The 26,408-nt window shown below is 39.3% G+C and overlaps 1 protein-coding gene across 5 annotated transcripts in view; it reads right to left on the reverse strand.

The window, feature by feature from the left end:
• Mbd5 (methyl-CpG binding domain protein 5) overlaps positions 1–26,408 on the reverse strand; it is a 162,336-nt gene that overhangs the window by 118,835 nt on the left and 17,093 nt on the right. For 4 of the 5 annotated variants that reach the window (XR_005286101.1, XM_038335675.1, XM_038335674.1 and 1 more), the window contains exon 2: positions 25,275–25,379. The gene's annotated coding sequence lies outside the window, so the exon portion shown is untranslated. Of the gene's footprint in view, positions 1–20,061; positions 20,146–25,274; positions 25,380–26,408 lie in introns of those variants that run through there. The other variant, XM_038335676.1, reaches the window with a different exon arrangement.

Genomic DNA, 26,408 nt, shown 5'->3' on the forward strand with positions numbered 1-26,408 from the left:
AGCTTACATTTACAATAAAGGCAAGTAGATATGATAATAATGATCTCTAAAATTATTTTTTATTTATAAGAAAGTCTTAGAGCATTTATAGTATATTTTAAGAAAATATATAATGCTTTAGAAGTTTCTTAATAATTATATTGTTATAGATATTATGTATAAATGATCTTAATCTATTTTATTTTTTTACTTGAAATTTACTAAATGTGTTATGTTATAGATTCAAAACATCTTGCTTTTCTTCCAAACTGTATGTAAAAGATAAGAAACAAATATATTTTTCAGCAGAACACAGATCTCTAAGACCCTACAACAATGGATATAATTTTCAAGTGTTAAATTATAATTATATTAATTATATTAATACATATGTTAAATTATTTTCATTTTAATTAAATTAGAATTGCACTATTTCCTCTTTCCTTTCCTCCCACCCATGTCTCACTACCACTATCCCCTCAAATTCATGGCTTCTTTTTCAGTATTTTCAAGGGAGGTAGAAATGAAAAAACTTGTCTGTATTATGGTCTTCTTATTATCTGAAAAGACCCTTTCACTTTGGAAGCACAACAATTAAGAAGAGTTCTAAGGCCATCCACCCAAAGGGGTCAGACTCTGGCCTCCAGGCAAGTCTGAGGATTCCTGCGGAGGGGTGCGGGCTCCTTCAGATTGTGCTGCCAGGTTCACTGTGTGGTATTCCATCCCGCCCTGCCCCCACCTTGGCCCTTTTGTCTGGGCTGCATCCCTGGGCTGCCTGGAATCCCTGATCCTGTGCCCTGACATTCCATCTGAACTGGTGAGTGAATGCGGACCCTGGGGCAACCTGCCCTGGAAGAGAGCACAGACCCCCTACCCCCACTTCCCTCTGCAGGCCTGTGTCTCCCAAGCTTTCCCTAGTGTTCTCAGGTGTCCTGCTCCTGTTCTAAGGCCATCCACCCAAAGGGGTCAGACTCTGGCCTCCAGGCAGGTCTGAGGATTCCTGCGGAGGTGTGCGGGCAACTTCAGATTGTGCTGCCAGGTTCGCTGTGTGGTATTCCATCCCGCCCTTACCCCACCTTGGCCATTTTGTCTGGGCTGCGACCCTGGGCTGCCTGGAATCCCTGATCCTGTGCCCTGACATTCCATCTGAACTGGTGAGTGAATGCGGACCTTGGGGCAACCTGCCCTGGAAGAGAGCACAGACCCCCTACCCCCACTTCCCTCTGCAGGCTTGTGTCTCCCAAGCTTTCCCTAGTGTTCTCAGGTGTCCTGCTCCTGTTCTAAGGCCATCCACCCAAAGGGGTCAGACTCTGGCCTCCAGGCAGGTCTGAGGATTCCTGCAAGGGAGTGCGGGCTTCTTCAGATTGTGACGCAAGGAATAGGTCCTCCTCTGGCACTGGGGAGATCCAACCAGTTTCAGTCACAGCAAAGATTGGTCTAGGACACCAAACGCCTCCGGGCTCCTTTTGAAGGAAGAGATGGGCAGGCGCCAATGCAGGAGCTCCTCCAACAACATGAAAGGCAACATGACATCACCACAAGCCAGACATCCCGAAACAACAAGAATTGAATACCCTACCCCAGAAGATATAGAAGAAACCGACCTTAAACAGTACTTTATGAAAATAATAGAGGACCTTAAACAGGAGGTAAAAAACTGCCATAAAGAAATGGAGATGACAAACAAAAAGGTAGAGGAAATAAATAAATCTCTCAAAGATACCCAAGAAAAACAAGAAAGACAAGAAAAAGCAATCAAGCAGGTAAGGGAAACAGTAAAAGACCTGATAAATGAAATGGAGGTATTGAAGAAAACACAATCTGAGGGACGACTGGAAATGGAAACTCTGAGTAAACGAACAGAAACTTCAGAGACAAGTATTTCCAACCGAATACAAGAGATGGAAGAAAGAATCTCGGACTCTGAAGATACAATAGAGGAAATAAACTCACAGATTAAAGAACTAAACAAATCTAACAAATTCTTAACACAAAACATTCAGGAAATATGGGACACCATGAAAAGACCAAACCTAAGAATAATTGGGGTAGAAGAAGGAGAAGAATTACCACTCAAAGGCCCAGAAAACATATTCAACAAAATTATAGAAGAAAACTTCCCCAACCTAAAGAAGGATGTTCCTATGAAGGTACAAGAAGCCTACAGAACACCAAATAGACTGGATCAAAAGACAGCATCCCCACGCCATATAATAATCAAAACACAAAACATACAGAATAAAGAACAGATATTAAGAGCTGCAAAGGAAAAAGGTCAAGTAACATATAAAGGGAAACCTATCAGAATTACACCTGATTTCTCAATGGAAACCATGAAAGCCAGAAGAGCTTGGATAGATGTGCTACAGACACTAAGGGAACATGGATGCAAGCCTAGACTATTATACCCAGCAAAGCTTGCATTCACCATTGATGGAGAAAACAAGATATTCCAGGACAAAAACAGATTTAAACAATACGCAGCCACAAATCCAGCCTTGCAGAAAGTAATAGAAGGAAAATCACAAACCAGGGAGTCCAACAACGCCCACAATAACTCAGGCTTCTAGCGACCCTTCACCAGCACAACTAGAAGAAGGGAAACACACAAACTCTACTACTAAAAATGACTGAAGTTAACAACCACTGGTCATTAATATCACTTAATATCAATGGACTCAATTCACCTATAAAAAGGCACAGGCTAAGAGACTGGATACGAAAACAGAATCCAACATTTTGCTGTTTACAAGAAACACACCTCAACCACAAAGACAGACACCTACTCAGAGTAAAGGGTTGGGAAAAGGTTTATCAAGCAAATGGCCCTAAGAAACAAGCCGGTGTGGCCATACTAATTTCCAACAAAGTTGACTTTAAACTAAAATCAATCAGAAGAGATGGAAAGGGACACTTTATACTCATAACAGGAAAAATCCTTCAGAATGAAGTCTCAATCCTGAATATCTATGCCCCTAATATAAAAGCTCCCACTTATGTAAAAGAAACACTTCTAGAACTCAAGGCAGCCATCAAACCACACACACTAATAGTTGGAGACTTCAACACTCCTCTCTCACCAATGGACAGGTCAATCAGACAGAAACCTAACAGAGAATTGAAAGACTTAATGGAGGTAATGAACCAAATGGACTTAACAGACATCTATAGAACATTCCACCCAAATAGGAAAGAATATACCTTCTTCTCTGCGGCTCATGGAACCTTTTCGAAAATTGACCATATACTTGGTAACAAAGCAAACTTCCACAGTTACAAAAAAATATTAGTAACCACCTGTGTCTTATCGGATCACCATGGATTAAAATTAGAATTCAACAACAATGCTACCCCCAGAAAGCCCACAAACTCATGGAAACTGAACAGTCAACTACTGACCCACACCTGGGTCAAGGAAGAAATAAAGAAAGAAATTAAAGTCTTTCTTGAATTTAATGAAAACAAAGACACAACATACTCAAACCTATGGGACACAATGAAAGCAGTGCTAAGAGGAAAGTTCATAGCACTAAGTGCCCACTTAAAGAAAACGGAAAAAGCGCTCATTGGTGACTTAACAGCACACCTGAAAGCTCTGGAAAAAAAAGAAGCAGACTCACCTAGGAGAAGTAGAAGACTGGAAATAATCAAATTGAGGGCAGAAATCAACAAAATAGAAACACAGAAAACAATCCAAAGAATCAATGAAACAAGAAGCTGGTTCTTGGAGAAAATCAACAAGATTGACAAACCCTTAGCCAAAATAATCAAACGGCAGAGGGAGAACACGCAAATTAATAAGATCAGAAATGAAAAGGAGGACATAACCACAGACACAGAGGAAATTCAGAGAATCATTAGATCTTACTACAAAAGCCTGTATGCCACAAAATTGGAAAATGTAAAAGAAATGGACAGTTTTTTAGATAAATACCATATACCAAAGTTAAACCAGGACCAGATAAATGCTCTAAATAGTCCTGTTAGTCGCGAAGAATTAGAAACTGTTATCAGAAACCTCCCTACCAAAAAGAGCCCAGGACCAGATGGTTTCAATGCGGAATTCTACCAGAACTTCCAAGAAGACCTAATACCTATACTCCTTAAGGTATTTCATAATATAGAAACACAAGAGTCACTGCCAAATTCCTTCTATGAAGCTACAGTCACCCTGATACCTAAACCACACAAAACTCAACCAAGAAAGAGAATTACAGGCCAATCTCACTCATGAACATTGACGCAAAAATTCTCAATAAAATACTGGCAAACCGAATCCAAGAACACATTAGAAAAATTATCCACTACGATCAAGTAGGCTTCATCCCAGAGATGCAGGGCTGGTTCAACATACGAAAATCTATCAATGTAATCTATCATATAAATAAACTTAGGAAAAAAATCATATGGTCATCTCATTAGATGCTGAAAAAGCATTTGACAAAATTCAGCACCCTTTTATGATAAAGGTCTTGGAGAGATTAGGGATACAAGGGTCATTCCTAAATATAATAAAAGCTATTTACAGCAAGCCGACAGCTAACATCAAACTAAACGGAGAGAAACTCAAGGCTATCCCACTAAATTCAGGAACACGACAAGGCTGTCCACTCTCTCCTTATCTCTTCAATATAGTGCTTGAAGTTCTAGCAATAGCAATAAGACAACATAAGGGAATCAAGGGGATTCAATTTGGAAAGGAAGAAGTTAAACTTTCATTATTTGCAGATGATATGATAGTATACATAAGCGACCCCAAAAACTCCACCAAAGAACTCTTACAGCTGATAAACTCCTTCAGTAACGTGGCAGGTTACAAGATCAACTCCAAAAAATCAGTCGCCCTCCTATACACAAAGGATAAGGAAGCAGAGAGGGAAATCAAAGAAGTATCACCGTTCGCAATAGCCACAAATAGCATAAGATATCTGGGAGTATCTCTAACCAAGGAAGTGAAGGATTTATTTGACAAGAACTTTAAGTCTTTGAAGAAAGAATTTAAAGAGGATACCAGAAAGTGGAAGGATCTCCCCTGCTCGTGGATTGGGAGGATCAACATAGTAAAAATGGCAATTCTACCAAAAGCAATCTATAGATTCAATGCAATCCCCATCAAGGTCCCATTAAAATTCTTCACAGAGATTGAGAGGACAATAATCAACTTTATATTGAAAAACAAGAAACCCAGGATAGCCAAAAAAATCTTATACAATAAAGGTTCTTCTGGAGGCATTACCATCCCTGACTTCAAACTCTATTACAAAGCTACAGTATTGAAAACAGCTTGGTATTGGCATAAAAACAGAGAAGTTGACCAATGGAATCGTATAGAAGACCCGGATCTTAAACCACAAACCTATGAACACCTGATTTTTGATAAAGGAGCCAAAAGTACACAATGGAAGAAAGAGGGCATCTTCAACAAATGGTGCTGGCATAACTGGATGTCAACCTGTAGAAGAATGAAAGTAGATCCATATCTATCACCATGCACAAAACTCAAGTCCAAATGGATTAAAGACCTCAATATTAATTTGAACACATTGAGCTTGATAGAGGAGAAAACGGGAAGTACTCTACAACAAATGGGCACAGGGAACCGTTTCCTACGCATAACCCCAGCTGCACAGACTTTAAGGGCAACATTGAATAAATGGGACCTCCTGAAGTTGAGCAGCTTCTGTAAAGCAAAAGACATTGTCACTAAGACACAAAGGCAGCCTACTGACTGGGAAAAGATTTTCACCAACCCTGCAACTGACAAAGGTCTGATCTCTAAAATATATAAGGAACTCAAGAGACTAGACGGTAAAATGCCAATTAACCCAATTAAAAAATGGGGCACTGAACTGAACAGAGAATTCTCAACAGAAGAAGTTCGAATGGCCAAAAGACACTTAAGGTCATGCTCAACCTCCCTAGCTATCAGGGAAATGCAAATCAAAACAACTTTGAGATATCATCTTACACCTGTCAGATTGGCTAAAATCCAAAACACCAATAATAACCTTTGCTGGAGAGGTTGTGGGGTAAGGGGTACACTCATCCATTGCTGGTGGGAATGCACACTTGTGCAACCACTTTGGAAAGCAGTGTGGCGGTTTCTCAGGAAATTCGGGATCAACCTACCCCAGGACCCAGCAATTCCACTATTGGTAATCTACCCAAGAGATGCCCAATCATACAACAAAAGCATATGCTCATCTATGTTCATAGCAGCATTATTTGTAATAGCCAGATCCTGGAAACAACCTAGATGCCCTTCAGTGGAAGAATGGATGAAGAAACTGTGGAATATATACATGCTAGAATACTACTCAGCGGTAAAAAACAATGACATCTTGAATTTTGCAGGCAAATGGATGGAAATAGAAAACACTATTCTGAGTGAGGTAACCCAGACCCAAAAAGATGAACATGGGATGTACTCACTCATAATCGGTTTCTAGCCATAGTTAAAGGACATCGAGCCTATAAATTTGGGATCCTTGAGAAGATAATAAGAAGGTGAACTCCCAAAAAAAGATATAGTAATCCTCCTGGATATTGGAAGTAGACACGATCGCCAGGCAAAATTGGGAACTTGAGGGTTGGGCAAGACTGGGCCAAGGGAAGATGGGGAGAGAAAAGTGTGAAGGGAAGGACGGGGGGGAGCTCGGAGGAATGGGGTGCTTGGGATATAGGAAGGGTGGATATGGGAGCAGGGAAGCATATATCCTAATTTAAAGAGCTACCTGAGGGTTGTCAAGAGACTTGACCCTAGAGGGGTTCCCAGGTTTCTAGGGAGATGCCCCCAGTTAGTTCCTTGGGCAGCTGAGGAGAGGGAGCTTGAAAAGGCCAGTTCCTATAGCCATACTGATTAATTTCTTGCATATCACCATAGAACCTCCACCTGACGATAGATAAAGAAAATGACAGAGCCCCACATTGGAGCACCGGACTGAGCTCCCAAGGTCCTGATGAGGAGCAGAAGGAGAGAGAACATGAGAAAGAAAGTCAGGACCGTGAGGGAACCTCCAGCTGGCGACAGATGGGGAAGGTGACTGAGCCCCACATTGGAGCACTGGACTGAGCTCCCAAGGTCCTGATGAGGAGCAGAAGGAGCGAGAACATGAGGGAGAAAATCAGGAACGAGAGGGGTGCGTTCACTCATGGAGACGGTGGGACAGAACTAATGGGAGATCACCAACTCCAGTTGGAATGGGACTGATGGATCATGCGACCAAACCCGTCTCTCTGAATGTGGCCAACAGCGGGGGCTGACTGAGAAGCAAAGGACAATGGCTCTGGGCTCTGATTCTTCTGCATGGACGGGCTCTGTGGGAGCCTTCTCAGCTTGGTCGATCACCTTCCTGGACCAGGGGGGAGTTGGGAGGACCCTGGTCTTAGCATAGAATGGGGAACCCTGATGGCTCCTTGGCCTTGAGAGGGAGGGAGGGGAGGTATGGGTGGAGGGGAGGGGAGGGAAGGGGGAGAAGGAGGGGAGGGAAGGGGGAGGAGGAGGGGAGGAAGGGGGGAGGAGGAGGGGAGGAGATGGAAATTTTTAAATATATAAAAAAAATAAACCATGAGGGGGAAAAAAAAACAATTAAGAAGAGCAACATGAATAACTACTGAATAGGTAAAAACAGCACTTCATAAAGGAGGAGCCACATCTGATGGAGGATTCTCATTGGCTAATAAACAAACTGCCTTAGCTTTTTGATAGAGCAGGATTTAGATAGGTGGAGTAGACAGAACAGGAAGAAGGAAGTGAGGTAGATGGCTCAGACAATTTCCCCGCCTCTCCTCTCTGAGCCAGACTACCCTGCCTCTCCTCAGGGAGACAGATGTGATGAAGCCAGCCGCCAGGTCAGACGTGCTGAATCTTTCCCGGTAAGACACCATTTGTGGTGTTACACAGATTATTAGATATGGGTTAGTCAAGATGTGAGTAAGAGGCTGAAACTTATGGGCCAGGTAGTGTATAAAAGAATACAATTTGTGTGTTGTTATTTCGTGCATAAGCTAACCATGTGGGAGCTGGGCAGGATGAAAAGCAGGCCTGCCCACAGCTACACACTACACACATCATCAAAGGTATCTCCAGACCAATCAATGAGATCTTTCTAACGTACGCAGTAAGAATGTACACAAAAGAGTTGTTTTAGTCAGAAGAAAGCACACTTGATCTTACCATGTTAGCTTACGCTTTCACAATCCAAATGGTATCCGTAAAATCTATACAAAATTCCAACTGGTCTGGTTATTTTTCTGTCTAAAATTTTTATAACTTTATTTCAGGCTAGAATGTAGAATATATATTTTTATTTCTGATAGGACCCAGTAAAATAACATTAAAGGGATTAAAAAAAAGAAGACCACAACAGGTGGAAGATGGAACACCAACAGATAAGAAATTTCAACAAATTAATGTGAGCTGAGAAAGAGAATTGCTGAAGGCACCCAGAAGACCTTGACCCCAAGTAGTTGGGACCATTGTTCTATGGAGCCGTAGAGAAACTCACTGCTTAGAGACTGCAATGAGACGGCAGGGCTGACAAAGAGGAGAGTAGTGAGTATTTGTATGGGGAAAGGCATTAGCACTCACGGAGGTCAACTATGAAAGCATTCACCATAGCAGAGATCAGTGTCAGCATAAAGAATATGAGATGCAGCACTGAGGGCTATACTCCACTTCCTGTAGTGCCTGATTCCCCTGCCCAGGAATCCTAAACCTGCCTTTGAAGGTTACATGGTGAATGATTTATTACCTGGAATCCTACAGTAAGTAGTGCTAAAATGAAAAGTGATAATATAAAATATGACAATTGTTAAGATTATAAAAAGAAATTCGTATTAGGTTTATGAAATGTCAAGTTTTTATGCAGTGTCTCATGAAGATGTGTTAGCCCAAAATAGCACTATAAAATGTGTTTTCTCCTTTTTGAGTAAGGATATGCACACACCCTCTACATTTTTTGTGTTCTCCAGTAAAGCTTAGCTGGCACCTTAAAAACTCAGATATGAGCCCATTTTGGCGTGGTCTCACATGAAAAATACAGCCATAAAGCTTGCATTCTCTCTCTCTCTCTCTCTCTCTCTCTCTCTCTCTCTCTCTCTCTCTCTCTCTCTCTCTCTCTCTCTCTCCTAATAGATTCAGTTTCTGTTCCCCTGCTCCTGCAAAGGACCTGTGATTCTATCTCTAAATAAAGAACCCTTTATTATACTCAATTCTAAGCTAGTGTGGGACTACATTATAGTGTCCATCTCCAGATACATTTCTCTTGAGAATAGATTTCAACACCTAAAATTTTGAGAATTTGACTATTTATAAACTTGTAGTTTCATTATAGAGAATGCAAAATTTAGAGAGAAAAAACAATCTGTGTTCTAGTTGTGCCAACTAGAACATGAAGGAAGGAACAGCCCAGGATGACACTGGGCAGCTAAAGGACATCAACACTAGAGCAGATACAAAGGGAGAGAAGATAAGAAAGATCATAGAATGGACAGTTAGAAAACACTGTAATGAATGAAGAAAACAAAAGACATGTAGAAATTCTAAGGAAACTAAAGGATAAAATAAGAAAAGAAACAAAAGACTCCTTGGCATTATAATCGTGAACTAAAACACTAATTCTCTAGTGGCAGCTGTAATTATGACATTCTTTCTGTCACAGAAACTATGGCAGCAATGGAGAACATAATAAGCAAAATTAGAAGTAGATTAATTAATTGTTATTGTTTTCTTTGAGCTTACATCCTAGCAAAGCAAGAGTGAAATAATTTAAAAAATTGAATAAGTACAAAATTTATATTAATAATAAGACATACAGAAAAACATAGTAGTGGACATAAACTTCTAGGCATAGAACTTTCCAGCTGAGCAATTACTAATTTAGTCAAGAACTTAAGGAAGGGAGGCTAAAGAACTGAACCATCTGGTTACATTTATGCTGGAGGAAACAGCAATTGTGAAGGTTTTATAAAAAGATGATGTAGATATTAGAGGGCTAGGAAGATGGCTCAGGGTCAAGAGCATGTGGTGCTCTTGAAGAGCACCTGGGTTTAATTTCCAGAGTACATATGATGGCTCAAATCCATCACTCTAGATCCAGGAGGTCCGACATTCCTTCTGACCTTGGCAGACAGCAGGTACACACGTGGTGTGCAAGTACACACAGGTATAACACTCAAACATATAAAATCAAAATTATACAAATAAATATTATAAAATAAAAATAAGGTAAAGATGTAGCTAACAATGGTTTAAATACAGACATAAATAAAATACAAAATTACCAAATAAATTAAGAACCATGGAAGATGAAGAGCTGAAGGAACAGTGGGGTCTACTGAAAACTTAATGACATAGACAACAATCACAAAACAACATTTATGTGGTTATTCCCTCCACATACCTACGAACACCTGATTTTTGGCAAAAAAGCAAACATATCAAATGGGAAAAAAGAAAGCATATTTAACAAATGGTGATGGCATAACTGGATATCAACATGTAGAATGAAAATAGATCCATACCTATCATTATGCACAAAACTCGAGTCCAAATGGATCAAAAACCTTAACATAAAGCCAGCCACACTGAACTTCATAAAAGAGAAAAGGGAAATCCACTTGAACACATTAGCACAGAAGATCACTTCCTAAACATAACCCCAGTAGCACAGACATTGAGAGAAAGAGTTAATGAATGGGACCTTCTGAAACTGAAAAGCTTCTGTAAAGCAAAGAACATGGTCAACAAGATAAAATGGTAGCCTACAGAATGGGAAAAGATCTTCACCAACCCCATATCAGAGGGCTGATCTCCAAAATATACAAAGAACTCAAGAAATTGGTCATCAAAAGAACAAATAATCCAATAAAAAGTGAAGTACAGACCTAAATAGAGAACTCTCAACAGAGGAATCTAAAATGGCTGAAAGACATTTAAGGAAATGCTCAACATCCTTAGTCATCAGAGTAATGCAAATCAAAACAACTGTGAGATTCCACATTACACCTAGAAGAATCAAAAACACTGATGACAACGTATGCGGGAGAGGATGTGGTGTAAAAAGAACATTCCTGCATTGCTGTTGGTACTGCCCCTTTGGATGTCAGTGTGGCGATTTCTCAAAAAATTAGGAAACAACCTTCCTCAAGATTCAGTAATACCACTTTTGGGTATATATCCAAAGGATGCTCAATCATACTATAAGGACATGCGCTCAGCTATGTTCATAGCAGCAGTGTTTGTCACATACAGAACCTGGAAACAACCTAAATGCCCCATGATCAAAGAATGGATAAGGAAAATGTGACACATTTACACAATGCAGTACTACACTGCAGAAAAAAAAATGGGATTCCATCCTGCCCTGCCCGCACCTTGGCCCTTTTGTCTGGGCTGCATCCCTGGGCTGCCTGGAATCCCTGATCCTGTGCCCTGCAATTTCATCTGGACTGGTGAGTGCCTGCGAACCCTGGGGCAACCTGCCCTGGGAGAGAGCACAGACCCCCTCCCCCCAGCTCCCTCTGCAGGCTTGTCTTTGTTTCTCATGACCCTGCCTCTCCCAAGCCTTCCCTAGTGTTTTCAGGTGTCCTGCTCCTGTTCTAAGGCCATCCACCCAAAGGGGTCAGACTCTGGCCTCCAGGCAGGTCTGAGGATTCCTGCAAGGGAGTGCGGGCTTCTTCAGATTGTGACGCAAGGAATAGGTCCTCTTCTGGCACTGGGGAGATCCAACCAGATTCAGTCACAGCAAAGATTGGTCTAGGACACCAAGCGCCTCCAGGCTCCATTTGAAGGAATAGATGGGCAGGAGCCAATGCAGGAGCTCCTCCAACAACATGAAAGGCAACATGACATCACCAGAATCCAGACATCCCAAAACAACAAGAATTGAACACCCTACCCCAGAAGATATAGAAGAAATTGACCTTAAACAGTACTTTATGAAAATAATAGAGGACCTTAAACAGGAGGTAAAAAACTGCCATAAAGAAATGGAGATGACAAACAAAAAAGTAGACGAAATAAATAAATCTCTCAAAGATACCCAAGAAAAACAAGAAAAACAAGAAAAAGCAATCAAACAGGTAAGGGAAACAGTACAAGACCTGATAAATGAAATGGAGGTAATGAAGAAAACACAATCTGAGGGAAGACTGGAAATGGAAACTCTGAGTAAATGAACAGAAACTTCAGAGACAAGTTTTTCCAACCAAATGCAAGAGATGGAAGAAAGAATCTCGGACTCTGAAGATACTATAGAGGAAATAAATTCACAGATTAAAGAACTAAACAAATCTAACAAATTCTTAACACAAAACATTCAGGAAATATGGGACACCATGAAAAGACCAAACCTAAGAATAATTGGGGTAGAAGAAGGAGAAGAATTACAACTCAAAGGCCCAGAAAACATATTCAACAAAATTATAGAAGAAAACTTCCCCAACCTAAAGAAGGATGTTCCTATGAAGGTACAAGAAGCCTACAGAACACCAAATAGACTGGATCAAAAGACAGCATCCCCACGCCATATAATAATCAAAACACAAAACATACAGAATAAAGAACAGATATTAAGAGCTGCAAAGGAAAAAGGTCAAGTAACATATAAAGGGAAACCTATCAGAATTACACCTGATTTCTCAATGGAAACCATGAAAGCCAAAAGAGCTTGGATAGATGTGCTACAGACACTAAGGGAACATGGATGCAAGCCTAGACTAATATACCCAGCAAAGCTTGCATTCACCATTGATGGAGAAAACAAGATATTCCAGGACAAAAACAGATTTAAACAATACGTAGCCACAAATCCAGCCTTGCAGAAAGTAATAGAAGGAAAATCACAAACCAAGGAGTCCAACAACGCCCACAATAACTTAGGCATCTAGCGACCCTTCACCAGCACAACTAGAAGAAGGGAAACACACAATCTCTACTACAAAAAAATGACCGGAGTTAACAACCACTGGTCATTAATATCACTTAATATCAATGGACTCAATTCACCTATAAAAAGGCACAGGCTAAGAGACTGGATACGAAAACAGGATCCAACATTCTGCTGTTTACAAGAAACACACCTCAACCACAAAGACAGACACCTACTCAGAGTAAAGGGTTGGGAAAAGGTTTATCAAGCAAATGGCCCTAAGAAACAAGCCGGTGTGGCCATACTAATTTCCAACAAAGTTGACTTCAAACTAAAATCAATCAGAAGAGATGGAAAGGGACACTTTATACTCATAACAGGAAAAATCCTTCAGAATGAAGTCTCAATCCTGAATATCTATGCCCCTAATATAAAAGCTCCCACATATGTAAAAGAAACACTTCTAGAACTCAAGGCAGCCATCAAACCACACACACTAATAGTTGGAGACTTCAACACTCCTCTCTCACCAATGGACAGGTCAATCAGACAGAAACCTAACAGAGAATTGAAAGACTTAATGGAGGTAATGAACCAAATGGACTTAACAGACATCTATAGAACATTCCACCCAAATAGGAAAGAATATACCTTCTTCTCTGCGGCTCATGGAACCTTTTCGAAAATTGACCATATACTTGGTAACAAAGCAAACTTCCACAGTTACAAAAAAATATTAGTAACCACCTGTGTCTTATCGGATCACCATGGATTAAAATTAGAAATCAACAACAATGCCACCCCCAGAAAGCCCACAAACTCATGGAAACTGAACAGTCAACTACTGACCCACACCTGGGTCAAGGAAGAAATAAAGAAAGAAATTAAAGTCTTTCTTGAATTTAATGAAAACAAAGACACAACATACTCAAACCTATGGGACACAATGAAAGCAGTGCTAAGAGGAAAGTTCATAGCACTAAGTGCCCACTTAAAGAAAACGGAGAAAGCGCTCATTGGTGACTTAACAGCACACCTGAAAGCTCTGGAAAAAAAAGAAGCAGACTCACCTAGGAGAAGTAGAAGACTGGAAATAATCAAAATGAGGGCAGAAATCAACAAAATAGAAACACAGAAAACAATCCAAAGAATCAATGAAACAAAAAGCTGGTTCTTGGAGAAAATCAACAAGATTGACAAACCCTTAGCCAAACTAATCAAAGGGCAGAGGGAGAACACGCAAATTAATAAGATCAGAAATGAAAAGAGGGACATAACCACAGACACAGAGGAAATTCAGAGAATCATTAGATCTTACTACAAAAGCCTGTATGCCACAAAATTGGAAAATGTAAAAGAAATGGACAGTTTTTTAGATAAATACCATATACCAAAGTTAAACCAGGACCAGATAAATGCTCTAAATAGTCCTGTTAGTCGCGAAGAATTAGAAACTGTTATCAGAAACCTCCCTACCAAAAAGAGCCCAGGACCAGATGGTTTCAATGCAGAATTCTACCAGAACTTCCAAGAAGACCTAATACCTATACTCCTTAAAGTATTTCATAATATAGAAACACAAGAGTCACTGCCAAATTCCTTCTATGAAGCTACAGTTACCCTGATACCTAAACCACACAAAGACTCAACCAAGAAAGAGAATTACAGGCCAATCTCACTCATGAACATTGACACAAAAATTCTCGATAAAATACTGGCAAACCGAATCCAAGAACACATTAGAAAAATTATCCACTACGATCAAGTAGGCTTCATGCCAGAGATGAAGGGCTGGTTCAACATACGAAAATCTATCAATGTAATCCATCAGATAAATAAACTGAAGGAAAAAAACCATATGGTCATCTCATTAGATGCTGAAAAAGCATTTGACAAAATTCAACATCCTTTTATGATAAAGGTCTTGGAGAGATTAGGGATACAAGGGTCATTCCTAAATATAATAAAAGCTATTTACAGCAAGCCGACAGCTAACATCAAATTAAATGGAGAGAAACTCAAGGCTATCCCACTAAATTCAGGAACACGACAAGGCTGTCCACTCTCTCCCTATCTCTTCAATATAGTACTTGAAGTTCTAGCAATAGCAATAAGACAACATAAGGGAATCAAGGGGATTCGATTTGGAAAGGAAGAAGTTAAACTTTCGTTATTTGCAGATGATATGATAGTGTACATAAGCGACCCCAAAAACTCCACCAAAGAACTCCTACAGCTGATAAACTCCTTCAGTAACGTGGCAGGCTACAAGATCAACTCCAAATAATCTGTCGCCCTCCTTTACACAAAGGATAAGGAAGCAGAGAGGGAAATCAGAGAAGTATCACCTTTCACAATAGCCACAAATAGCATAAGATATCTGGGAGTAACTCTAACCCAGGAAGTGAAGGATTTATTTGACAAGAACTTTAAGTCTTTGTCCAACAGCGGGGGCTGACTGAGAAGCAAAGGACATTGGCGCTGGGCTCTGATTCTTCTGCATGGACGGGCTCTGTGGGAGCCTTCTCAGCTTGGTCGATCACCTTCCTGGACCTGGGGGGAGTTGGGAGGACCTTGGACTTAGCATAGAGTGGGGAACCCTGATGGCTCCTTGGCCTTGAGAGGGAGGGAGGGGAGGTATGGGTGGAGGGAAGGGGAGGGAAGGGGGAGAAGGAGGGGCGGGAAGGGGGAGGAGGAGTGGAGGGAGGGGGAGGAGGAGTGGAGGGAGGGGGAGGAGGAGGGAAGGAGATGGAAATTTTTAAATATAAAAAAAAATAAACCATGAGAATGAAAAAAAAAAAAGAAATTGAAGAGGATACCAGAAAAGGGAAGGATCTCCCCTGCTCATGGATTGGGAATATCAACATAGTAAAAATGGCAATTCTACCAAAAGCAATCTATAGATTCAATGCAATCCCCATCAAGATCCCATCAAAATTCTTCACAGAGATTGAGAGGACAATAATCAACTTTATATGGAAAAACAAGAAACCCAGGATAGCCAAAAAAGTCTTATACAATAAAGGTACTTCTGGAGGCATTACCATCCCTGACTTCAAACTCTATTACAGAGCTACAGTATTGAAAACAGCTTGGTATTGGCATAAAAACAGAGAAGTTGACCAATGGAATCGTATAGAAGACCCGGATCTTAAACCACAAACCTACGAACACCTGATATTTGATAAAGGAGCCAAAAGTACACAATGGAAGAAAGAGGGCATCTTCAACAAATGGTGCTGGCATAACTGGATGTCAACGTGTAGAAGAATGAAAGTAGACCCATATCTATCACCATGCACAAAACTCAAGTCCAAATGGATTAAAGACGTCAATATTAATCTGAACACACTGAGCTTGATAGAGGAGAAATTGGGAAGTACTCTACAACAAATGGGCACAGGAGACCATTTCCTACGCATAACCCCAGCTGCACAGACATTAAGGGCAACATTGAATAAATGCGACCTCCTGAAGCTGAGCAGCTTCTGTAAAGCAAAGGACATTGTCACTAAGACACAAAGGCAGCCTATTGACTGGGAAAAGATCTTCACCAACCCTGCAACTGACAAGGGTCTGATCTCTAAAATATATAAGGAACTCAAGAGACTAGACGGTAAAATGCCAATTAACCCAATTAAAAAATGGGGCACTGAACTGAACAGAGAATTCTCAACAGAAGAAGTTCGAATGGCCAGAAGACACTTAAGGTCATGCTCAACCTCCCTAGCTATCAGGGAAATGCAAATCAAAACAACTTTGAGATATCATCTTACACCTGTCAGATTGGCTAAAATCCAAAACACCAATAATAACCTTTGCTGGAGAGGTTGTGGGGTAAGGGGTACACTCATCCATTGCTGGTGGGAATGCATACTTGTGCAACCACTTTGGAAAGCAGTGTGGCGGTTTCTCAGGAAATTCGGGATCAACCTACCCCAGGACCCAGCAATTCCACTATTGGGAATCTACCCAAGAGATGCCCAATCATACAACAAAAGCATATGCTCATCTATGTTCATAGCAGCATTATTTGTAATAGCCAGATCCTGGAAACAACCTAGATGCCCTTCAGTGGAAGAATGGATGAAGAAACTGTGGAATATATACATGCTAAAATACTACTCAGCGGTAAAAAACAATGACATCTTGAATTTTGCATGCAAATAGATGGAAATAGAAAACACTATTCTGAGTGAGGTAACCCAGACCCAAAAAGATGAACATGGGATGTACTCACTCATAATCGGTTTCTAGCTATAATTAAAGGACAACGAGCCTATAATTTGGGATCCTTGAGAAGATAATAAGAAGGTGAACACCCCCCTCCCCCCAAAAAAAGATATAGTAATCCTCCTGGATATTGGAAGTAGACACGATCACCAGGCAAGAATTGGGAACTTGAGGGTGGGGCGAGACGCGGCCAACGTAAGATGTGGAGAGATAAGCGTGAAGGGGAAAATGGGGGGAGCTCGGAGGAATGGGATGCTTGGGATACAGGAAGGGTGGATATGGGAGCAGGGAAGCATATATCTTAATTTAGGGAGCCACCTGAGGGTTGTCAAGGGACTTGACCCTAGAGGGGTTCCCAGGTTTCCAGGGAGACGCCCCCACTTAGTTCCTTGGGCAACTGAGGAGAGGGAGCCTGAAAAGGCTAGTTCCTATAGCCATACTGATGAATTTCTTGCATATCACCATAGAACCTCCACCTGGTGAGAGATGAAGAAAATGACTGAGCCCCACATTGGAGCACTGGACTGAGCTCCCAAGGTCCTGATGAGGAGCAGAAAGAGAGAGAACATGAGAAAGAAAGTCAGGACCGTGAGGGAACCTCCACCTGGCGATAGATGAAGAAAATGATTGAGCCCCACATTGGAGCACTGAACTGAGCTCCCAAGGTCCTGATGAGGAGCGGAAGGAGAGAGAACATGAGAAAGAAAGTCAGGACTGTGAGGGGTGCGTTCACCCATGGAGACGGTGGGACAGAACTAAAGGGAGATCACCAACTCCAGTTGGAATGGGACTGATGGAACATGCGACCAAACCGGACTCTCTGAATGTGGCCGACAGTGGGGGCTGACTGAGAAGCAAAGGACAATGGCGCTGGGCTCTGATTCTTCTGCATGGACGGGCTCTGTGGGAGCCTTCTCAGCTTGGTCGATCACCTTCCTGGACTTGGGGGGAGTTGGAAGGTCCTTGGTCTTAACATAGAGTAGGGAACCCTGATGGCTACTTGGCATGGAGAGGGAGGGCGGGCGGGTATGGGTGGAGGGGAGGGGAGGGAAGGGGAAGGAGGAGGGGAGGAGATGGAAATTTTAAATATAAAAAAATAAACCATGGGAAAAAAAAGAAAAAAAAAACGGCATCCTAAAATTTTTAGGCAAATTGATGGAGCTAGAAAACATCATTTTGAGTCATGTAACCCAGACCCAGAAAGACATTTATCACATGTACTTATTCATAAAGCAAAGAAAAGCAGCCCACAAATCACAATCCCAGAGAACCTAGACAACAATGAAGACTGTAAGAGAGATGCACATGGATCGAATCTACGTGGGAAATAGAAGAAGACAAGATCTGAATAAATTGCGAGCATAGGGACCATGGGAGAGGGATGAATGGGAGGGAAGAGGAAGGGAAGGAAGCAGATATAAAAATGTATAGCTCAATAAAATCAATTAAAAAAGAAAAAAACCAAAACAGCATTTATAGTTAACGGGTCAAAACTAATGGTGGCACCAGGAGGCAAGGATTAGATATGGGGAGACCAAGGAAAACAGCAGCTGTGTGGTGGCAGCTGCATCCCCTGATGCATCAGACGGCTCTTTGGTGGGTAATCATTTTTGAAAGTGCAGTGACGTTGTTACCACTGTACCAGAAACTAAGGCACTAGTGCACTTTCCGATTGTCATGAATATTCAATATTCCATAGTGAAGGTCCACAACCCCAAAAGATGCTGTCAGACTGTAGCAATGTTAGTGTTGGGTTTAAAGCACTCTCACTGTCTAGAAGCCCAAGGAGAGAAACGCTATGAAAGAGGATCTAGTCCTCCATGTTCTCAGAAAGGAAAAGGCTCACCTTACCCACTTCATAAAATTTCACAACACTCTTTAAACATCCACAATGCAGAGCCCAGCGGAGGGCTACTCCTACTCCGTGATACCCTCCCTGCTTCAAACTCTCTTTGGAGCACATGCTTTGTGCTGTATTGTTTTGCTAAATCAACTTCTGTTTTAACTGTTTATGTCTTTCCACTGATTCCTTCTTTCTTTGGCGAAGATAAGAACTTGATGGACGGAAATATCTGAGGCCATTAGCAAAAAATAAATCTAGGTGACCTTGTTTCACTCATCACAGTGATGGAAAACTGATGCATACGTTGGTATTTAATGAGCAGTACCCCCGCCATGTCATGGTTAGCATCCTTACTAGTGTGATCCCAGAAACTGAGTGAGAACTGGAAATGGCTTAATGTGCTTATTGGTTCAGCGACATCTATTTTAAAAGGTGATATACAATTGCTAATGTAGAAGGAGCTGTGGGCAGGACTGCTTTTCATCCTGCCCGGCTCCTGCACGGCTAGTTTAGCCCCAGAATAATTACATGGAAACTGTATTCATTTAAACACTGCCTGGCCTGTTATCTGTAGCCTCTTACTGGCTAACTCTTATATCTTGACTAACCCATTTCTAATAATGTGTGTAGCACCACGAGGTGGTGGCTTACTGGGAAGATTCTTAACCTGTGTCCATCTCGGAGATGAGAGCTATGGCGTCTGCCTGAGGCGTCTGCCTGACTCTGCTTTCTTTCTCCCACAATTCTGTTCTGTCTACTTGGCCTACCAAATTTTCTGTCCTATTAAAGGGCCAAGGCAGTTTCTTTATTAACCAATGAAAATAACACAGACAGATGACCCTCCTCCATCATGCTAAAACTTCTAGATACAATTTTGATTAAAGAAAGTAGCTCTGAAAATAAAACAGGCTGTTTTATTTTGGGAATAAAAATATTTTGGGAATGAACTAAAGACAAACTCAAGACTTCAGGGCTTTCAGAAGAGTTTCATGTACCCAGTTCATAACTTTACCACATCAGACTAGGAAAAAACTTGCAAGTAGAGGGAGGGCATCAAAATTTACAACTAAAAATATCCCATGAAACTATAAAAAAAAATGAGAGATGGAGTTTATTGCTTTAAAGAAATCTTACCTCATTGAAAAACATTCAACACAGTTGAACACAACTTAAATAATTATTATATTCTTGGTGTTATAGTTTCAGATGCAATTATTTCTGAAGGTAAATAAAAACACAGGTTAAAACTTAAAAATAAAAGAGCAAATGAGAAATTATGAAGGTATTTTGTGTTTGTGACCTTGCACTCTATGTACTATTAAAGCTTGACTTCTGAGATCATCTGTGGTTGATAACGAGTCCAACTCAGGTTTCCTTCTCTCTGGTATTACAAACAATACCCCCAGTGAAGAACCAATTTCTGAGAATTAACAACTGGCTAGAAGCATCCACGCCCAAGGCTTTGCCGGAGGTCCACATCTCATCTAGTCATTATTCACAATCCCCTAGAGAAGCCTCAATTAAAACTGTGAAGGCTATTTAGAACTAGATTTGTAAAATCATTTAAAAACATTCTTTCTTATGCTTTCATGACTTCAGTTTGTTTAACTCGGGTGTACTTTCAGATGCAACTAGAGCAGGTAGTAAAATATAGTAGTAGTTAATCTGAGTGTTGGCTGTCTTGTCTCATTTATTAAATCTAGTTTAATATTTTAAAAATACTTAGTAATGGCATTATACAATCAAAACAACTGAGCATTTGAAAACCTTCAAGGCATGTGAAAAGCAGTGATAATGGAGAGGTGTTCCATCAGCTTGGAATTTTATAATATAGTTTTCATAAGTTAACTTTTATTTGAAAAACAAAATAAATTCAACAAATGAAATAATGAATTTAAAGATGCAATAATTCCTAAAATCCAGTGATAAGTTAGAGTCACATCATGCCATGAACTTATTTGATTCTTACTTTTTCTTAGATGAGAAATTACTTATTTCCCATTTATAAATATTGTCATATATTGTAGTGATTTTTCTCACTCTTATTTTATGTCTATGGCAGAGAATTGCAATCCTCTCACTTTGCTATTTGCATAAATAGATTATAAGATATAATTTCCTACTAATTATTACATTTAAAAATCTCCTGTACAAACCATACCACCCCATACTTAATAGTATCACTAATATTAGAAAGGCAAACTGCAAGTGTTGGTGTGGAGAAGATGCTCATTACTGGGGTGAATATAAATTAGCTCTTCTATCACAGGGAAAGTCATAGAAGTTCCTCTACTCTCCAACATGGTCACTGCAGTTAGGAACAACATACTGCCTACTCAAAATTGGCTCTGCACAAAATCTACAATAATGAAAAATGAGAGCTATCGTAATTAACAACATTTCACAATATATACACATATTTATATTCCAGGGGAAAATAAAGTCCTTTCTCAAAATGAGTGATTGAGAATGCCTTAGACTGCTTGGGTCAGAATCATTTTATCTACAGAGAGATGATATTTTCTACCTCAAGTAGATATTATGAGGATAACAATTTAAAACAGCAAATCAATGTTGGACATGCACTATCTGTTATTATAGATAGTAATAACTTTTTAGAATCTTATTTACTTTTCAAAATTCCTCAAAGATAATTGAAAGCTTTCAATATGTGTGACTTTAAGCTTGAAGATTAACTTTTTGTTCTTCTCAATCAAAAAAAGAAAGAATTTATTTATGTGTATGACGTGTCTATGTGTGTGTACATGCATGAGCATGTGGGTGTTTGCAGAGATCAGGCAAAAACCTTAGATTTTAAAGAGTTGTAGTTACAGGTTGTTGGAAGCCACTGAGAATCAAACTCCAGTCTTCTTCAAGAGCAGCAAGAGCTTTTACAGGCTGAGTCATCTTTCCAGCCATCCCAAAGATTTTTTAAATTATAAAAACATACATGACTTTTACATCTATGACTAAGGCTTAATTTTCATGTGTGTTTTTTTCTATAAAAGGACAAGTCTACTTCTAGTTGGGACTGACTTGCAGCGTGTCACTTTAAATTAAGATTACACATGGAAACAGTTTGTAGTTATGGCTCTAGTTGCCATAGGTACATTTTCTCAATTTTTTATGGTAAGCTATTACTATATTTACTATCACATTTTGAAAATGACTCTAAGATACTACTTTCTTCTCAACTAGTACCTTAATCAGGAATTGGATATTGATTGCATCATATGATGTAGCACTATAAAAATTATATTCTACCTGACTCAAGGATAAAAAGAAAAATGTTGTACTTGGGGAGAAACATATATTAAAATGTTCCTTAAAATATTTGGGAAAGTCCATGTTGATACACCTACAGAATTAAACTAAAGATAGAACTTTCTGAGGTTAGCAAAATGAAATATACACCATAGTCTAAAGAAGAATTACAGTATTTAATCAGATGATTCCAATAGAAACAAGGTATTTTTTTAGGTTTGTGAGCATTCTGCTTTTACTATATGGGTGATAGTCTTTTTTTTTTTTTTGGTAAGTACTTTAGTCCAATTAACTTCTTATAGGATTCATTTTGAAACAGCAAATTAAGTAACATTAGTCTTAGCTAATGCTGATGCCTAATGAAATATTCTAAGTATGTTGTAATGGAAGTAAGTATGTGATTTCAGCCAAAGTGCTACAGATATAAAATATAAATTAGGTAAAATTACATCTAGAGTCATGTGTACACTGAAATATTAACAGATGACATCATATAATACCTGTAATTTACTTCAAAATGAAATATTGAGATGTCAATAAAACAAGATTATCAAGTTCTTAATTATTAATGCAAAATTAGGAATGTGAGGACTCATTACTAATATTTTTACATTTATCTCATTATTTTTCAAGAATTACTCATGGGTACTACATTAATATCATTTCCATTTAACATAGACCTGCTGCATACTTGGAACTGGGGCAGTGTGCACAGCTGGCAGAGGCAGAAAATGGACTTCCACCATGTTGGATTTTGCAGAGCAAGCAGAGAATACCATATATACCGTAGTAATGATGCAGCTTAAGTTTTTAAGAAGTGCTCATGGTCAGTAAAGAATTATAGATACACAATAGGTCAGACGTAGAAATAAAAGACCTCAAAATGGGTCACAGTATTGGATAAATGTACATAGGCTTGGGGAAGAGAGAAGAAAAAGAATATAGACAGTTATAAAAGGAAGAAAATAATTTTTTTTAAAAAAGGTAGTCTTTAAAAAGACAGTACAGACAGTCCTAGATTAAAGGAGTAAAGATAATAAAATAAATAATAAAAAGTAATAGAGTAAAAACAAATAAGCTATGTAAAGATGGAAAAGTCACAGAAATTCTGGATTATGTATATTATTGTATTTTCTTTGAATTTTTTGCCTGTGAGGAAGCTAAGTACATTTCATTGTATGGGCTGCTAAACTGAACCAACATTTATACTTTAATGGTATCTTGATTCCAAAATATGGATCTAAGGATATGTTGCTTTGGACAAGAGGTTCTTCTTTTGTTTCAAACAAGAGGCCTCCTACTACTGAGGTGATGTTGGATAGCCCTCTGTATGCTGTCAATACCATTGGTTAATAAAAAAAAATCTGGTTTGGCCTGATAGGGTAGAACAGAGCTAGGTGGGGGGTGGGGGAAGTAAACTGAATGCTGGGAGAAAAAAGGCCAAGTTGATAGAGAAGCCATGGAGCTGCTGCTGGAGACAGATGTGCTGAAACTTTGCTGGTAAGCCACAGCCACATGGTGATACACAGATGAGTAGAAATGGGTTCAACTAAGATGTAAGAGTTAGCCAATAAGAAGGTAGAGCTAATGGGCCAAGCAGTGATTTAATTAATACAGTTTCTGTTTGGTTATTTCAGGGCTGAGCAGCCGGGAACCAACAAGAGGGCTCTTACAAGTAGATTATCAACAAGTTCTTAATTATTGATATAAAATTAGGAAGGTCGGAATTTATACTAACATTTATACATTATCTCATAATTTTTCAAGAATTATATACATGAGTAATATATTAATATTATTTTCAGCACGTTCATCCCTCCAACTCTTACCATGCTTTCCTTACAACTTCAAGATTAAATTACTGCTACACACACACACACACACACACACACACACACACTCTCAGAAGGCATATTACAGGTTGTAATATTTACAGATTTAATGTTTGTCTTCTGAATTAGGGTGCTTTCTTCACTGTAGCCGAGGCTGGCCTGCAACCTACTATGTACCAAGGCTTGCCTTAAATGCATGGCAGTCCTGTTGCCTCACCCTCTCAAATGTTGGGATTGTAAGTGTGAGCCACGACTTTCAGTATTGATTTAATATTTTATTCCGATTCTTTTTCTCATTAAAAAACATACTTCTCCAAAGTGTCAGCATGGGGAGAAATGTGACATTCGTAAAAGAATAAAAAATTCAAATGAAAATTAATGTTCATTTTACTCATGATAATATAAAAAATAAATGTCATATACTTTCATTAGGTTTAAGAATAAAAACAGCTAATACAGTAGTATACAGAACTATAAGGAGAGGTACTCTTATAAAGCGTCACTGAGATGCAAACTGGTAGATTTACTGACCCTTGAAAAACCAATGCAATTTCAAAGAATATACCATAAGTTAGCATTCCAAAAACATTCAGTGGAATTTGAAGCATAGCTGTGCTTCTGTACATGGGCATATCTAAATTTAGGAGTCTGTGCTTCAGAACAAAGAACATGTACTCTTGGAAATCATCTCAAATCATCAGACATCAATACAAAATATGCACAAGATATGTATAGAAGTCATGCTTATCAGAGAAAACTGGAAACATATGAAATAGAATTGCAGGAAAGAAGCTCCATATTTTGTGGTCTTATCATTAAGCTGGAATATTACACTGTGCTTAAAAATAATGATGTTAATAACAGTTACTGACACAAAAAATGTTGCAAAAAATCGCCAAGTAAAAGAGGCAGTGTAGTCATAGAACATTTACACCCTACAGTTACTAGTCTCAGTCATGAACACACAGACATCTATTACACATGATCATTGATTAACTCAGCAGAGAATGTTAGAAAGCACCAAGAGTTCTATCTCAGGGTTGTGTGTGTCTGCATTACAAACTCCACAGTGAGTGTTAACCAACCTTATAATAGAAATATTCCTTAAAGACAACAGGTTTATACACTTTTAAAAAACCATTTGAAGGCACTGGCATTTCAAACTACAGATACCAGAAGCTTTCATGTTTAATGAAGACAAGAGAATCAAAACTGTATAAAGAACCAATGGAGCCCAAACGCCATTCCTACCTTCTGGAGAGAGACTGGGACAAACATAGCAAGTATAAGCTCCAGCAATGTAGTGGTGGTAAATGTTCAGGTGCACTGTGCTCAGCAAGGGAGTGCTGCTTCTCTCTGTTAAAAAAGAACATGGGCACATCTGATTTAGAAGAACCTGGGACAGAAGCCCATCTCATAGTCTGCCAGCAACATCAATGAGCCTTTGACATAGCACAAAAGGACTAGGGTATTGCTTATCTTGTTCTTCAGAGCATATTGATTGACCATGAGAGAACAGTATACTGTTTTCATGCTTACTTCATATACTTTAAGGAGATATACCAAAAAACTGTTAAATTGTTGGTAACAATAGTATGGTTTTTGTGTCTACTATCTGCCAGGTAGGGTGCTAAATACTTTCTCCATCCTTTGAAACTTCCCACACTTAATACTTGTTCACCAGTATTTATCGGTGCTTATTTTATTCAGGCATTATATGAAGTACTGATACATAATGGCAGGCAGTCATGGCGCAAGATATTCAGCAATACCACACCTTCAAATGAGTCATTGGGTATTGAGATTTAGTCCTTAGTAGCCAGCTTTAAGGCAGATAAAATATCCAGAAGAGAATGACTAAATTGAAATTTGTAGACGGAAGTCACATGGGATACATACGAAGTGTGTTATATAGATTTAATACTTTGTAATATGTTATCCTCACAATGTGTCATTACATAGATGATAGGAGCCTAATTAATCATGAGAATACAGCATCCTAGACAGAATGGTGTTAAATAAGTTTGGTTTGTATAGTTCTAAATCTTAAAATCTTACTTAAGAGAAAATAAGAAAAATAAATATTAAAGTAGAAAAAGAAGTAAAATGATGAGTATAAAAATTAAGTATTCTGGCATATGCACACACATACATACAGAATTATACAGATCCACACATCTGTGTGGTTTGTGGTATGGTCCTAACCAAGAATCACCACTGTATGGTGAGACAGCACAGAGGGGAAACACAGTGAGATGGAGAAAAAGAGGTAGCTATTTACAAAGGAGAACTGAGTGAAAAACATCCTCAAACACAAACTGTAAGAACTTTGCATGTCTGTTTTCAAGACATGTCTTACAGATAAACAGTAGAATATTTGCATTC

This window comes from Arvicola amphibius, chromosome 7 (assembly GCF_903992535.2).
Source record: "Arvicola amphibius chromosome 7, mArvAmp1.2, whole genome shotgun sequence".
Taxonomy (NCBI): domain Eukaryota; kingdom Metazoa; phylum Chordata; class Mammalia; order Rodentia; family Cricetidae; genus Arvicola; species Arvicola amphibius.